We start from the raw sequence: 16,423 nt of genomic DNA on the forward strand, positions 1-16,423 counted from the left end.
AGCATCCTTAGGATGCCCAAGGGACACCCAGGTGGAGGGGCCTAGGACCATCAGCGTGGAGGCCTGGAGCCTGGACCTCAGTGATCGCCAGCACGTTTTTGAGTGTCTCATAATCAGAACACAGCAAGTCCAAGAACTGGCAAGGATGCATTTGTGCCAAAAAATTCACAGACAAGAGGCCATATATAGGCCCAAGGGTGAGACTGCATTAGATTCAAATAATAGTTTGGAGTTGAATGAAAATAGAGGCAATGGGAACATTCAAGGTACAAAGAGCAGCAATGAGATTGGAGGAGGGAAGGAGAGAGAAAAACTGATACTAATTAGAGAAATCTATCAAGTGTGTTTGATCAAATCTTTTCCTAGGATTTGGGGGTTTTGTAAACCTATGGATAGTCTTCCTGAGACTTGGCACTCAGAGCCTGGCTTCTGGGATCCACATGCGGCACTCATCACTGCCATCAGGAGACTAGTTTTACTGTGACTCAAGGCACAGGGAGGCCAAGACATTTGGTCAACGGTTGATGTTAGAACAACATGGGAGCCTGTGTGCCCAGTGCCCAGTAAGGCTTCCAAACCTAATACCTCCTCAGATGATGGTCATCACACTGATTGTTGCCCAATTCTCAGTAATATCCAATGTCAGAATAGCACTCTTAACACAAACCAGGAAGATTCTGCCAGAAAAAGCAGCAGGCAGCAAAATATTCTTAGTACGTGGTGCAGGGATTCCCTTTCTTTCAAAACCTAATTAGGGACTGGCAAATAGAAATCTTGCTCAACTTGGGTTTTATATAGCAATTGATTGTTTTATTTAAGGGTCTGCTTTAAATTCACCAGTATTTTCTTCCCTCCTTCCTTTCCTTCTTTATTTTTAACAAAGTTGCCCACACTCAACTATTGTAAAAACTCAGAATACAGAGATTGAGAATCCTTCCAAACCTTGTTTGTTTTCACATGTACTTGCCCTCTCTTAGAGAATTTGGATTCATCTGTTGAAGGCCAGAGGTCAGAACCATGCTGAATCTGGAAGCTCAGGAAGTCCTGGGGGACACTGGGAAGTTCAGACATTCTGGTGTCCGAGTTCTTTACCAAAAACTAGTCACTCAGTGCGCAGCAGCAGAACAAGTGTAATGATTTGATTTCTTATAGCCTCTGTCACCTTCATCTATGTATTTGCTGGTGATTTATTAATATCTGTTCTACCTGTCTCGGCCTGCAGGAGACCTTGTGTTGCTGCATGACTTCTATAGAGTAGAGAGAAATGAAGGGAGCCAATGGGATTATGACTTATTTTCCAATGTTGAATTTATAAAAAGATATTTTGTCAGACATTGCATGGCAGTTTGTTGGATGAAATTAATCCTATGTCAAAATTGCTAGCCTCACCTAAAATAGGTGCTTTATTTAAAGAAGGATCGATGAAGCTTGCTAAATATTATTTTTAGTGTTGATAAAAGCTTTTCATAATCTCAGGTTGCAAACATAGGCTAAATTGGCAGTTCTGGATGCTCTGCTGGCATGCTGGAGCTGGCTAACGATGTCACCCACAACATCAGTGAGACAAAGCCACCCCTGAGCTGTCTCCAGGCCTCTGTCCCTCTTCTGCAATCTCAGGGCAGGAGAAATGTTTTTCTTAACGCATGTGAATCTAACTTTGGACACATATCAGGCTCTCATCTTCCAAGGATCATCATTTGTATGTTAGACAGCAAAACGTTTAGCTGTGTCCACCATTTAACAAAAAACATTCCTGAGGCTGTCAGACTAAACCCTTGGCCTCTTTGTTCTTTGCCCAACGGTCTCATGACTTCTGGTTTTTAGGGGAACATGATGACTGGTCTACTATTTCAGTGCTGCTTCTTTGTGAAAAGGTTCACAAATATAGTTTATTTCACAGTTCACACATACTCAACTTATATCTATCATCCTTTATACAAGGCTAGTAAGGGCTTTGAGAAGCCACTGCTACATTACTGTCTTTGTGGCCTTTTGTGTCCTGTTCTTAGAGAGTTATTCCAGGATTCCTAGCTATTCTGATCTTAAAATTCCTGTTACCATTAGACAGTACTAGCTCTGGTGAGTATAATCCTCAGCCTCGAAACACTCCAAAGTCTTAGAAAAGATTTAAATTTTAAAATGTATTCATTAGATGAAAACAAAAGGTCAATTTTATTGTAATATTTTTATTATATCCATACAAAAAAGAAAATGCCTTTTCCCTCTTTGTCTCTTGTGGCTGTCTACGTTTGAAGTCATCCAGGAACACAGCAGAAGTACAATAAATGACACCACGTTTCTCAATCCTGGCCTTCATACCATGGATTTCCCCTTCTCAAGATGAAAAGAAATTAAGAAGAAATCAGATTGCATAGAGATAAGAGATTATTGCTCACTTTTCAAAAGGAGCTCCACAGAGATCATGAAGAACGTGTAACTTTTTGCAATGAAATGCCTGCTTTACTCTTGAGCTGCATTCTTCCTTTTTCTGCTCAGGAATATTCTGGAGGAGAGTTGCAGATGCCACCCAGCCCTGAAAAATCTGCCCTGAGAGTCAAAACAGATCCGACAGTGCAAAGAACTTCTTCATTAGGACATCAAGCCTGTAGTCATATTTTCAATTGCTGCTGTAACTTTTTCCTTGCAAGTGCTTTCACTTATTTCGGGACCACCTAAGGCTCTGTGTGGTATACAGCAACACAGTTTGAGACATTTCTGTGATGTTCTGTACATCATATAGTTGCTAACAACCTGTCAAAGTCATCCTGACACCAAACTGAGAAGCTGATGGTTTGGGTAACGTATTAGAGGAGATGAAAAAAAACGACAGTCCTCATTACTGTAATAAAACCAGCAGAGACACACTGAGAATCAATTACTGATTGTGACCTAATGAACTAACCCTCAGTCAAGTAGAAAACTGCACCAAGCCTCTTACATTATCAAATGATTTAGGATGGAGCACTGTCTGAAGACGGGCAACAAGTCGAGGCAGATGAGTTTTCTTATATTGTGGCTGACTTAATTACCTTGTTCCTGAGTGCAGAGATCAAATTGAGCAACTTAAGGTGCTAAAGCTCTGTGCCAGCTGGAAATGAAAAGGAAATAATTAACACCAACAAGAGCTACGTCTAAGGTTGTGGCACCTCCTGACAGAAGCAAGGAGACTCAAAGTTAAGGCGGCTGCAAAGTCCTTGACGAGGTGAGCCCTGTGCTGCCCGCCTGGCTGAATTTGTCCAGGTTGCCTGTGGCAGCTGTGCACTGAAGAGTCCGGCTGGGGAGTCAGGGATTCAGAACTCACAGTGCAACCCGGCGACCGAAGGGCAAATCCACCTGAGGACCTGAGTGCAGATGGCTGGGCTCCCTGGAACAAAGTGAAGGGATGACAGAGGTGTAACTCTTATTCCACAGCCTCCATCTGTGTGTCACAGAGGCTATTCTTACACACACACACACACACACACACACACACAGAGAGAGAGAGAGAGAGAGAGTTCTTGTCACCGATGAAACAGTCTTGTCTTTGTCTTTCATCTCCTACAGTCATGTCCAGACTCCATTGCCTGCATCACAGGTGTAGCCAGTGAGGTTGAAATGAATGGATGGTGTTCACAAGGAAATCAGCTTATGGAAAGGGACCTGTTCCCATTCTTTGAATTAAGTTCTTGGGAGCCATTTTTCAGCCCATTTGTCACTGTAGTGTTCTTCTCTTCACACATGCATAGGTGGCAATGACATCAAATCAAAACATGGCAGGCTCCTTCACTGCCAGACTAGGAGATGAATCCTGTGTACACTGGCCTCCAATGCCAGAAGGTAATCAGGAGCAGTGGCACCAACAACAATCCAGGCCTCAGGTTCACATTCCTCAGTCCTCCCATGAAGTATCTAATCCTACCCAGAGGACACCCCCAGGCTGCATCTGCACTACCTGCACTTCCCAAAAGGCACATGGAGAGGAGAGGAGAGACTCTGTCAACACAAAGCTCTGTGAAGCCAGCTTGGGTACTTCCCACAAAGGGCTGAGAGGGGGATTAACTTCCCCACATCACTGATGATTCAGTCCCATCAGCACTGCATGTGGCATCATCAGACCACAAGGACACACTTCATGAAGGGGTTTCTCAGTATTGAGTCATCGCTCAAACACCTGACACACAAATGAGTCACAGCTATGAGTGTCTGGAGAAATGGGCATTTGAGAAATGGTCTGTGCAGGCCATATCCCCTCCACAGCAAGCCAGCAAGCCAAGGCAAGGCAAGGAGGTCCCTCACTGCAGCCACACACCACAAATCAGGGGCAGGGATGCTTAACTCTGCCCAACTTTAGATGAGTTTTCAAAGGCAACACTTTTCAGAAATCACCTAGTAAAATGCAGATTCTGATTCAGGTCTAGGTGAGTACAGAGATTGCACAATTCTAACAGATCCCTGACAATGCCACTGACCTTGCCTATCTTTGAACTATCCTGGGAGCATCAAAGCCTTAAAGTTTCTGTTCCTCCCTCTAGGGTCCTCATCCAGTTGGGCACACATACTAGACATTCTAACTACATCCTATGAACACAATCATAAGTCCTATGAGCTACTTACTACTCCAAAGAAGGTAGATGGAGCTGATTCCTCTAGAAAGGATCTGGAGCACCAGGCCCCTTGACCAGCCCAGTCTTCAAGGCCCACTTTTGGGAGCATGGCCTTCAGGGCTCTCACACAAGCAAGCCAATAGGTGGTAAGGAGTAGAGCAGAATTTCCCAGGGGCTGGAGCATAGGTTTTGATCAGGCCTAGGCAACCACAGCACAGTCAAAGTAAACCCATCCAGGCCTGTGTACCCTGCCCTGACTATGAGACTCCCCGGAGTTAGTTGAGCCTGACCTGAAAGCAAGGTACAGACAGGGAATAATTTTCAAATCAACGAATTGCATACAGACCATGAGGCAACGGCTTGTCAAATGCCTTGCGTCTGATGCACTGATGGAAGGATTCACTAGGCTTCCTGCAGAACTGATGGCTGCAAAAAAGAATTGCACAACATCTGAAAACCTGATCAAGAGGGAAGGAAGATTTGGCATAGGCGTCTCCCTCACTAACCTGAGTCTTTGTTGAATGAGAACACGGTGCCTTGTGGTCACTGCTGCCACCAGGGACACCAAGCCAGGCCATCATTCAGTGCTGCTCTGCAGCATGCCGCCCTGCCCTCCTGAAAGCTGCGTGATTCATTGGATTTAATATTGTCCTGAGTCTCACTCCAGGGAATGCTGCAGGAATGTTGTTCAAAAAAAAAAAAAAAAGCACAGCCATTTAAAACAGTCTGTAGGCTCCATTCTGTAAAATAGGTTATTAACTTACAGTGATGCAGCCAATAGTTCAATTGCTATAAGGTCACAGGTTACTCAATGGGAAGGGCCACATTTTAGATTGTTTTACCCTGACTCCCCACTGATATGCAGGCTTTACCAGGATTAGTGTTAAAATCCTCACTGTGAAATGCAAGGCCCAGAAAGAAAGCCGCATCCTGCTCATCTTGATCGCCTCCGCCTCTTGGCCAATGCCAGACCTGTAAATACTCCTCCCCTCGGCTGCTCTCAAGTCCCTTTACGATAAGGCTGGCTGGCAGCAGGGAAGGGGTTGCGCAGGGACTCTCTCCACCTCCTCCAAAGACTATAAAATAGCCCATGCAGACATTTCCTGATGTTTAAAACCTCTCCAATTTTCCTCCTCTGCTCCTGTGTTTTTAATCTCTGGAATGCCTAGGACTGGACACATGTGCCTACTCCTCCCCACCCCCATCCACCAACATGAAAAGAAGATTCTGTCTGCGTTTGGGTCTGGTCATTTCTGGATACCTACGACAAGTTCATCGGGTGTCCTCTCACGTTTGCCAAGCTGAATCAGGCCCTCAGGGGTTTCCCTCCCACGTTGCCTTCCCGCATCATGAGGGAGGCCGCTGCTGTCTGAAACATAATAGTGGTTTCTTAAAATTCCTTTCCAATCACCCCTAAACTCTGACAAGTATTTGCACCTTCTATCTCCTTTGTATTTAAGGAGGATGACAAATCTGAGCACAGAACAAACAATATCTCCACCTAAGGCTTGCAAGGTCAGTTTCCGGAACCTGACTTCCGGAGCCTGAATGACTTCCGGAGCTTGACTTCCGGAGCCTGACTGACTTCCGGAGCCTGACCCAGAAGGCATTGGTAATTGTGAGTCGGAGGGTTTTCCGGAAGCTGCGTGCTTGGTGTCTGAGCCCCTCACAGCCCAGCCCCGTCCGCACACTGGACAGCACAGCTCTGCCACGTGGACGGTGCACATAATGTTTAATTGAAAACAAACGTCATTTTGGAAGGTCCGCCCCTCACCTGACAGGCATGGAGGCTTCAGAGCCTGTGGGGCCGGGCCTCACTACCTGTCCCTCGGGTGTTCCCTGAAGCTCCGCGGATCTCCTGACACAGGCGCCTGCTCCATCCCTGCCGCCCGCGCTCTCACCGAGGGAGGCTGACTTCCTGCACCCAGAGCTGGGCTCCCAGGCTGCGATTCACACCAACTCGCAGCAGGGAAACATCTCCTTCGGGTGTGTCTGCTTCCAAACAGATGCCACTTGGAAAAAATCACGTTTGCTGTTTATTTTGTGTTTGCCACAGGAGTACATGAAAATAGAGTATTTGCAAGAAATTAAGAAACGCAACGAAACCGAAAGCCCCTGATAATCCCAGCCTTGAGATAAACACGGGTAACATTTTGTGGGATTGCTTTTCGGTCTTCTCAGCCCCATTTCAAAAGTGGCACAACATACGGTATGAGATCTCTTGAAAGTTGTCAATCGTGGTCTTTAGACCAAACTTGGGAAAGAATATTCTGCCTTTTCTGCTCACGGTCTGGGTACATTTCCAACCTCTCCCTTTCCTACCCCTCCGTGTGTTCGTGGAGGAAACTATCATGTACCCACGAGGCCATTCTGGGGATATATTAAAAACTCCTCCTTCACAGAAACAGCCAAGGCATTAAAGTATAAATCAGCTGCCCAGACTTCAAAAGAAAATCAACCATGCAGGGGTCAGGCTGGCCTTCCAGCAGCAGACGTCTGAGCAGAAGGGCTCAATGTGCTGCAGATTTGGGGACGTGACCTGATGCAAAAAAGACTTGTCATCTGAAAGTCGCTGGGGGCCATGGCGGCCTCCCCTAAGGTCCTGAGAGGCCTGCCTTCATTCACACACAGCTGGGCAACTCCAAAAGATGCTGTGTCCTGGGCAGAGACCCCAGTCTGGATTTGTAGTGCCAGCCACAAACAAAAGAGGCCACGTGCCACCCCCAGATCACCTGGCCTTCCCCTTCACAGCAGGTAGCTGATGTTGCTGTTGGTCTGTACTTGAAGGTTCTTTGAAGCTTTTCTGTCTTTCCCCGTGAGATTTTAAACTTCACAAGAATAGTGACTTTGCCACTTGTGCTCAGAATTTTATTTCTAGTGCCTGAAACAGAGGGTCTCAACAAATATTTGCTGAGTAGATGAAGAAACAAGCGGATGAGTAGAAAGGTGGATTTTTCAAGGCTATCATGACCAATGGCCCAAACAAGGCCATTCCCCTCATAGGCTGTGACTCCTCCTTTACCTCCTGTACCCTCCACCTCTACACCTTACCTACCATGTGTGACTCTGTTACTCACCCACCTGGAAGGCAAAACTGAGACAACTAAAGTGCATACAGGGGCACACATCTTCCTGTTAAGGTCCTGACAGATATGATGAAAAAAAAAAAAAAAAAAGGTAATGCTGGAAGCATCTATCTAGGATCCTGATGATTTGAGAAAAAACACAAAACATGGCTAATTGGGATCATCTCCCCTTTATAATCCCCAAGTTTGATGGTCCTTCGAAATACACTTCCTAAATCCTACCTCACACTACCTATCATTCTCAGTAGAAGCTATAATTCCTCACTTTCCACACAGTAATACAGACTACCAGATAAGGAGTTTCTAGAATTTCACTATGCCCACCCAACCTATCTTTCCACTTCTGCTAGAGAAAGACACCGCTCTGCTTCTCCAAATCTGGGCAGACTACTTTTGACTATTTCAGTCTCTCTCCCCACAACTTTACACACACACGCGCACACACACACACACACACACCCCTTTAATCTTTCCATTCCATCTGCTTCTTCCCTCCCATCTATAAACATTCTCAAAACTCTTCTTAGAAATGAAACATAAGTGCACCAAATCATAAAGCTACTTCTCCAGCTCTCTCTCTCAGTATAAGGATCATCTTTATTTCTCACTAGTAGAAAGAAAAATATATGAAAAGAAATAGAAACTCATTTACCCCTATTACAAGTCTATTTCTGTTCACACCACTGCTGAGATAGCCCTCTACTAAATAATCAGTAATTCCCTGGTTGCCAAATCCAAGGATGTACATGCTAAACAATCTTTTTTATACAATCTTTTAAACAATCTCTTTATAGCATTTGATACTTACTTCTTGAAACATTGTCCCCTTAGTTTCTAGGATATCAATATCTCCTGACTTTCTTCCAGTTTTTCTGAATATTTCACTTCAATCTCTTGGGGATAGATTCTCTTCCTCCACCTACTGCTCAAATCTTGGCATTTTACCAAGAAATAAAGGGGTTCTACTCTGGAGTTTTGTTCTGAAGCCATATATTTTCCCTGTGTTGGCATTAATTTCTTTGGCTTTAATTACCATTTCTAGATTTTAATAACTTTGAAATCTATGTCTCTGGTTCTGACTTCTCTTCAAAGTGTCAAAACCTTAGGTTTGGCTGCCTCTTGGAGGCCTGCACTGATTCTGGGGCCAGCATGAACCAAAACTTGACATTGCTTTTCAGACACCTGTTCCTCCTCCTCTATGAGAATGTGTCATCTTGTTTCCAAGCTAGGGATTCCCCTTAATTCCATGGTGCTCTGCCTTTGTGATAAGTTAATCACAGTCATCTCAATCCTACTTTGGAAGTGGCTCATAACCTTAACCGTTTCTCCTTTATCCCTGCTACAGCTGCCTTAGATCACAATCCTTAACAGTTTTTTCTTTTTATTTCATTTTCCTAACTGCAAACATAATACATTTTCAACAGAAAAAAAATACGTAGAAATTCAAAGATGAAAGCAAAAATTTCTCATAATATTCACCTCTAGAGTTAACTAATATTAATATGTAGGTAAGTACTAGAAGTTACTGTCAAACGAGCATACAGTTTTGTTAGCTGTATTATTCCCAGGATGCTTTTTCAGATCATTGTATATTCTCCTACATCAGTTTTACTGGCTGCATGATGTACCATTTTCTAATCACATCATTATTCAGTTAAACAATCCCTTTGCATTCAATATATTTCAGTGAGGATCAAAATAGAAAAAAATAAAACAACTCTACTATTTAAAACACAGGGAATTTAATGCAATTAATTGGTTACAAAGATGAGTAAAGGACTGAGGGAAGACATTTAGGGGATAATGAAGCAATTCAGAAGTAGTAACAGTAAGAAGCCTCACCACCCTATTCATATGGTTAAGCATAGCTGTACAATTTTGTCTGTTTATTATTTCTATTGTCCATTCTCTTTTGGTATCACTGTTCTTCCTTCTCTACCTGTGTGGGGTTAATAAAATATTTTTAGTATTGCGTTGTAATCTTTCCATGGGCATTTTAGCTGTACCTCTTGCATTACTTTTTAGAGATTGCTCTAGGGATTACAAGTGCACCTTTAACTTATCACCATCTAATTAGAGGTAATATTGTACTGCTGCAAGTAAAACATTGGAAGCTCACAGCAATATAATTACATTTATTGTCCTATTCATCCTTTGTGCTATTGTTTCCACAAATATCAGTCTGTCCATACTGTAAGTACCACAATATCATGTTAGAATTTTTGCTTTAAATACCATATGCCTTGCAGAAATTAAGAAATGTGTATATATAGCATATATGTGCACATATATGTATATGTGTGTATCTTAAATATGCATTTCATATATTTTTACCCACACTTACCATTTTTTACAGTCTTCCTTTCTTCCTGAAAGCCTGAGTTTTCATCTGGTGTCATTTACTTCAACATGAAGAATGATCTTCCTTGTAGTGCAAATCTGTTGGTAGCAAATTCTCTTAGTTGTTGTTTATCTGAAATATCTTTATTTCATCTTCATATTTACAGATAGCTTTGCTAGATATCAGTATCTCTTGACTTCCTTCCAGTTTTTCTGAATATTTCGCTTCAATCTTCAACTTAGCCCAAGATGGGAACCCTGCAGTCTTAACTATCTCTCTTTTTGAGAACATGATTTGAATTTAAAACAAAACTGTGACAGTCTGGCATTTGATTCAGCATTTTTCTTTCAGGTTATATGCAGATCAACTATGTCCTAAATTATCTTATCTCTTATTTGCTTCATTTACAACCTGTGTTTTTCTATGAAATACCAAATCGTGTTTTCTTAAATGATTGTTCTAGAAAAAGGATTTGCAGGCAATATCAAGATAAACTGTACATTCATCCTCAGATCAAGTTCTCTTAGTTTTCATTTATCTGAAATATCATTATTGCATCTTCATATTGACAGGTAGCTTTGCTAGATATCAGTATTTCCTTTCTTCCAGTTTTCTGAATATTTCACTTCAATCTGGTTAACAGATTTTTTTTCTACTAATGTGAAGAAGTAATTCTATTGTCCTCTAGCCCCCTTGCTTCTAATGAACAGTCAGCTGCCATTCGTATCATTATTCCCAAGGATGTAACACCCCATTTTTCTCTGGATGCTTTCCGCATTTCTCCTTTACCTTTCTGTTTCAGGAGTTTGGCTTTTGCATGGCTGTATAATTTCATGTCACTCTGCTTCTGCTTCTGCTTCTGCTTCTGCTGAGATTTCTACTAGAAATGACCTGTCTCCCAACCCATTATCAACTTAGCAATATCCTACCCAGGCACTAAAGACCAGTTCAAAGGTCTCCTTGTCTGTGATACCTCCCTACAAAACCCATGACAATATAATAGCTACTTCTCTCCTCCCCCAACACTTTGCCTTTTCTCTTTATTATAGCACATAAAACACATCCTTGTAATTGTATTTTTGCATATCTTCTTCCATTTGACTTTTCTCAATGACAAGAGTCCTCTCTTACTCTCTTTGCAGTCCTTGTACCTAGCACAATGCCAAGGGGCATCATAGATGTTCAATGAATGTTTACAGGCTGATTGGATGAATAAATAAACAAACTGAATTTACCAAAGACAATAAGCTAGTGTTTCTAGGGCCCTTTGTAAAGAGAAATCAAATGACATTTACCCTCAAGTTAACTTGATAATGAGTAACACTGTTTAGATTTTGATTGAGGACATATAGATTCCTGAGAAACTGTCAGGGAAAAGCTTTCAGGTTTCTGAATGGAGGCCAAGAATGAATTTTAAATCTGGGATAAGTTAGTAAAAGTAAAAGCAGCCCTTTTTTATTATATATTATCTTCCCAGTCATCATGAAATCATTTTGCATTCATTGTGATAACACCAATTATTAATGTACTCATTTGGCATTCATATGACTCTCTTATGCACTTTCACAGGAATTCTGTTGTAATTAACTATTAGTTGATGTTAATAGTAATGGATATTTAAAATAATATGCTACCAAATAGGGTCACCAACAGAAAAGGGATCAATGTATTCAAGCATGAGAGACTTGAGGGCAATTCCTTTCGGTGTGAAAAATTCTTGAGATGTTACAATGGAGTTTGGAAACTGTAGAAACTCAACTTAGCCCAAGATGAGAACACAGGAGTCTTAACTACTATCTCTCTTTTTGAGAACATGATTTGAATTTAAAACAAAGCTGTGAAAACCTGCCATTTGATTCAGTATTTTTCTTTCAGTTTATATGCAGATCAACTATGCCCTAAATTATCTATCTCTTATTTGCTTCATTTACAACCTGCATTTTTCTATTAGATACCAAATCTTGTTTTCTAGAACAATCTAAATGATTGTTCTAGAAAGGGATTTGCAGGCAATATTATGATAAAATGTACATTCATCCTCAGGTCAAAGATATGCTGCTGGGCCTGTGAATAACAGCAGTTTGTTAAAGGTGAGTTACTAAGCTTCGAAATGCAAAAATAAAAATCACAGTCTGAACTCATGGGTTCATGAGGCTTGGGTGCACTTTGTGAGTTCCTGAGGGCAGTGGAGCTTGTCTCCCTCCACTTATGCACAGCTTTCTTTCCAAATGTGGCCCTTGTCATTATAAATACCCCAATCACAGGATTTGAGCAGACAGATGCCAACTTTAAATCATCCACTTTATGCCCCAGCTTTGGTACCTGAGGTCCTCAAATATGATATCTTCTTTTCATGAACATCAAGAGGAAGAAATGTCCAGTTAAAGGAATTCTAACATCATGTGGCTACCTGAGTTGTAGAGGCCCTTGGGAGTTTCAACCACTGAGGCCTTGGTGGTTCTTCTAGAGCATCCTGGACCTTGTTCCCTACAAACCTCCACTGACCTTGGAATAAAGTTAGGTACATAGGCCGCATGTCTCTCCCAAGACCATTAGGGCCACCCCATCCCTAAAACATGCCTCCTGTCAGCATACGGATGCCTAACAAATGTACAGGCTATGATGTTAGTTCCTTAAAAACTACTTTGCCTTGTACTGCACAGTCAGGTGTGAAAGGAAGATACCTACAGAGGAGGGAATACATTGACCCCCACCTCACATGATTGGGCAACCCATCAATTTCTGGGCCTGAGAGATAGCTGTGTTCCTTTGGTGTGGAAGAGGTGAAGAAATATTTGAACACTAGATGAGGTAGGGAGAGAATAGCCCCTGATAGGGCAAGAGCAAAAGAAGCCCAAAGCGACACTCCAAGGGCAGACCTCGACCTTCTCAAATGCTGCTTCATGTAGCTGGGATCTCCTCACTGCCCCTCCTCCGGAGTGACAGCTGTCAGGACAGTTGTGGCAGGTGGAGGACACCCTCGTGGTTCTGCAGTGAGGAGTTGCTTCAGAGTCTCCCACCCTGTCTGCTCCTTCTTCACCCACCTGCCATTCTCCCATGCAGCATCCACTGCTGCTGGCCACTGCCTTCCAGCTCCTGAGCCAGCCTAACCAGCTCTTGTCTGAAAGTAAAGGAAGAGAGAGGTGGGGGTAGAGAGAGAGGGAAGAAAAGAAGAAAGTCAAAGAGGTAGGTGTCCTGAGAAATTTTAATCTCAGTAGCCCCTATTTTCCAAATTAGAATAGCAGCAGCTGTGGCAGGTGTCCCAGGCAAGAAGCACAGGTGCAGCACCACAGTTCTAGGGAAATGAGCGTGACCTGTGTCTGACAAGGGCAGGTGGGCTTGTGGTGACCAGAACTGGATTGAAGGAATTGGAGCTGTGGATGCTCGTGCAGCTCCAACACACACAACCACTGTGTGCTCCCTCCCAGCCTTTCCCCTTCCACCTTAGAGGTACACCTGCACCTCTCCCCTTTCAATGTCCTCCCTCTGGATGGAATCTACTGACCAGCATGAATCCACATGAGCACCTAAAATCCTAGAAAGTCAAAGCTAGACAGGCCCCCTCACAATGGTCTCACCCAACCATTGGATTTTACTGCTGCAGAAACTGAGCTACAAAGCAAGAAATACAGGTGCCTGGGCCACGATCACCCACACTTACCCAGTCTGGCTCTGTAGGCAGCATTCATTGTGCATCCTCTCCCCAGCAAGGTTGCTATGCCTCTAGTCTCAGGCCTTTTCCAAATGGTAAAGTGAGAAGACCATCACCTGCTATACTTATTCTGAGAAAAGGAGGTGGTGCGCTTTGGAAAGCATGTCAGGTCTGTAGCATGCCTACCAGGGAAGGATGACTCCATCTTACCCCCATCCCTCTTGGCACCTCGCTATGTTCTCATGTGCATTACGAGATGCCAAGCATGAGCCTCGTATCGTCTTTATTTCCCACTTACTCTATAATCCAGCCATCGGTCAGGGCTACTCTCTGTGGTCTCCTTCCTGTAAGCAGGAGAGAGTACTGGGTCCACTCTGACCATGGACACCAAAACCATCACTGCAGCAGCAGCAAGAGGAATGGAATGGAGTTTTCCCCAGGGTTTACCCCTTTAAAGAAAGCTCCACACACTTTCTACCTTAATCATTAAAGGGCTTCATCTTGCCTCTATCATACCATGTCTATAAAAACCATAAAGTAGAAATCTTTAATTACTCAGAAAGGTCAGGCTTCAAATTGCATATTTAATCTGGATTTAAAGAAGTGTGTTCTGTGAAGAGTGATGCTATGGTGTCTAAACACCTGCTGCTTCCATTTTTCAAGGCACACACAGGCACTCCCAGACATAGACACAAATAAACCAACTATGCTTAGCACTGGCTACCTTTCTATTGAGAACCTTCTCTTAGAATTTAAATATTTCAGCACCTGTCATAAGACAGGTGATTCTTCCACAGTAGATAGAAATAACAGTAGCATAAAAATGGTTATTTTCACTTACTTTGATTATTAATTTGGAAAATAGGGGCTACTGAGATTAAAATCTCTCAGGACACCTACCTCTTTGACTTTCTTCTTTTCTTCCCTCTCTCTCTACCCGCCCCACTCTTCCTTTACTTTCAGACAAGAGCTGGTTAGGCTGGCTCAGGAGCTGGAAGGCAGTGGCCAGCAGCAGTGGATGCTGCATGGGAGAATGGCAGGTGGGTGAAGAAGGAGCAGACAGGGTGGGAGACTGGCCTCATGCAGGAGAAGAAGTACAGATGTCAGCGTTTCATGTGTGTGTAAACACCATAAGAGCCTGTGTTCTGACTGTTGGAGAAAGATGGTACAAACATGAAAAGGGAGAAAGCTATAGAGGACCTGTGTTTTTAGATTCAAATTAGAGTTATTGATGTACATTTATGGTACATAGATGATAGATAGATAGATAGAGCAGATAGACCAATGATTGATGAAGGGGGAGGGGGCAAGTGGATGAATGGATAGGTAGATAGAGGGAAAAATATAAATGTGAGTATGTGTACACCTATACTGTATGTATGCATATCTATTCATACTTATAGACAGACATTTTCTAGCCTTAAAGGCCTGAGCAGCAATGCTGCAAGTACCAATGAGCACATCTGCCACCCAGTTCTGCATTTCTAAATATGACTTTCCACTAGAACAACAAATATTCCTTGAAGCAAGAGCTAATATCAAAGCAGAGTAGGAAAACGTAAGAAGAGCTTAGAATCGATTTTTGTGGAAGAAGGAAATAAATCGCCCAAAGAATGTTAAGGACATGTCAAAAAGACATAGCAGTAAGCTTGATGGTGTTACTACCTGGCCAAGGCTGGGACAATTTGAGCGTCAAAATAAATAACGGTAGTAAGCAGACTAGCCCAGTGGATAAAATACTAATCGTGGTGTTCATAAGGAGATAAATACATGAATGAATAAATGGGGAAAAGATAAATCTCTTCCTAGTAATGAAAACTAACTAATAAATGCAGTAATAATGATGTAAGTTTTAAATTGCCATTTGGCAGCTATCACAATGATAATTCAGGTGCAAACCATCCTGGATGCTAAAACCAGGTTGTGGAAGTTGGTCAAAGAAAGGCTTTCTCATACTCTCAAAGCATCTCCCCACAAAATACTTGGCAACTTTTTGAGGAATCCAAAGTGATTTTTCAGTGGAGGAACTTGGAGAAGGTGACTTCACCGGCAGTGGGACAAGCTTACATCCTGTCTACCTGAGAGGATGCACTGAGAAAACAGAGCAGCTCCTTCCCTGACATTCCAGCCAAAGGTGCACAGCCTGGGTCTGCTTCTACAGAAACATCAGACACATCCAAATTAAGAGACCATCTACAAAAAGATGGCCTAGCCTCTTCCAAAGCATCAAAGTCATGAACATTGAGGAAACTATAACAAAATTGCAGGATACTAGAAAGACGGGATGACTGGGTGCAGAGACAGGGCCTGGGTTCACTGGGCATCAGTGGGATAGTTGGTAAATTTGGAAGGAGTCTCTGAAGAATGGATCCCGGGATGTTGTTTCTACTATTTCTGCAACTTTTCTGTAAGTTTAAATTGTTTTTTTTTTTTTTTTTTCTTAAAAAAAGTAATGAACAATTCCTGAAGAATCTAGGGAAGAAACTAGTACAGCAAGAATTGCCCCAATATGTGTGTCCTTTCCCAGTGAGCTTCATTCTGCTGTAATGATTTCCCACAAGTATTTTGCTGTGAAAGAAAATATAATGAAGGGTACTTGGAATTGCACTAATATCCAGGCCAACAGTTCTTCCTCTTACTAACAAAAAGGAGCTGAAATCTCAGTTTGAGGCTGACAATATGTATGTAATTTTTACTTGCTGCTGACTTCCCATTTGTCACTGGACATGAAGGAAGGCACTGTCCTTCCCAACAAATATCA

The sequence above is a fragment of the Saimiri boliviensis genome, chromosome 13, assembly GCF_048565385.1.
Source record: "Saimiri boliviensis isolate mSaiBol1 chromosome 13, mSaiBol1.pri, whole genome shotgun sequence".
NCBI lineage: Eukaryota > Metazoa > Chordata > Mammalia > Primates > Cebidae > Saimiri > Saimiri boliviensis.